Here is a 1,763-nt window from a genome sequence, read left to right as displayed (position 1 = left end):
TAATTTCTTATATTTTCAAAAATTCATAATTGTTATTTCAATCAAGTAGACGTTAAGGCATCAATGTCATTTTGACTGATTTAAGTCAGTTCCTGTTGAAGGGCTTTTGTGTTTCATATTACTAAATGAGCTTTATTAAAAATTTTAAATTTGTATAGTTTTACACAATGTCTATTGAGAAAAATTGCAAAATATGTGTAGTGAAGAGAAAAGTACACAATTTTACCACCAAAGATAATAACATCTACTATTTTAGGTTATTGATGATAAGGAAAGTACAAAGTACATATTTTCAGTGTCAGAAGTGTAAGCTAAGCTATCGTGCTTTACATGATTAGCTTTTCTCAATGAATGGTGAGAGTATTTCCGGTCACTAAGCTGCGCCACTTGCTGCGCCTCGTTCTGTTGACTGGCCTGTGATGTGCTGGGCCTGGCCCTCACTGGTTTCCAGGTTGCTTCACCGTGCTCCCTGTACTTCCTTCCTGGCAGGCATTGCGGTGACTTGTTTACATTATTAGGAATGGAATTGCTGATTCCAAGTTACGTATTTTTCAGTGATTCCAGACACATTGTGAAACTGGCAAGAATGCCTTTCTAGAGTCTCCTCGTCTTTAAATGCTGGAGAGTTCAGTTTCTAGCCCTGTTCTCCCTCTTTTCAGTCCACAAGTGTTCAAATCCTGCCCAGTGGCTTTAAATGCGCTAATGACTCCCACAGTTCTTTAGTCCCAGTTTCTTTGCTTAACTTGAGTTCACGTATCTGACCATTTACAGAGCATCACATGAAGTCACGTGGCCCTCTCAACCTGTCCAACCATAACTGTCCTTTTTTTGAATCATAGAAGAAAATGTAAATGCAACAAGGAGGCTGACGTAATGAACCTGTGTGTGCAGGTCACCCATTCTCAACAATTAGCAATTGCCAATCTTTTTCATATTTATAGACCTCGGAATTATTCTGAAGCAACCTTAGATCACATAATTTCATCTAATGATATTCATAGTAGACCTTGATTTCTCAAACTTTAAAAAAAAATTTTATATTGAAGCATAGCTGGTTAACAATGTTGTGCTAGTTTAGGGTATACAACAAAGTGACTCAGTTGCACATATATATTTATCCATAATTTTTCAGATTCTTTTCCCGTTTAGGTTATTATAAAGTATTGGGCAGAATTTCCTGTGCTATACAGCAGATCTTTGTTGATTATCTATTTCAAGTAAAGCAGTATGTACACGTCCAAGTGTGTACATCCCAAACTCCCAGTCTGTCCCTCACCCTAACCCCCCTGTGGCAATGTTGAAATCATTCTCCAAGTCTGTGGGTCGGATTCTGTTTTATTAAATAAGCAAACTAGACCTCATCCACACAGTTCCCCACTTCACCAAACTGTACGTCTACTCTCCATGCTGCTCAAGTAGCTTCATCCCTGACCCCATCTGCTCTCATAGTGTCAGTGCATAGCATATCTTGTTAGATCCAGCCTCCAAACAGATTCACCACTTAGGGTAACCATAGGCTACACCTCACCCCTTAACTACTTACAGTAACTGCAGTCTACACCTCTTCACCGCTTTAATGATTACTATAGTCTACCCTGTTTGATCTACTGGACTTAAGAGTGATCTCTTAATTGGCTTTTTCCTTGTACACTTCACTACAATCTCTTCTCCCAAACAGAATTTTTACTTTTAAACATGCAAGTCATTTCATACTACTTCCCTGGTCAGAATCACTGAGTCACCATCACTACTAATGCCCAGTG

Source organism: Ovis aries, chromosome 10 (genome assembly GCF_016772045.2).
Source record: "Ovis aries strain OAR_USU_Benz2616 breed Rambouillet chromosome 10, ARS-UI_Ramb_v3.0, whole genome shotgun sequence".
In the NCBI taxonomy this organism is placed as follows: Eukaryota; Metazoa; Chordata; class Mammalia; order Artiodactyla; family Bovidae; genus Ovis; species Ovis aries.
This window is presented reverse-complemented; position numbering follows the sequence as displayed.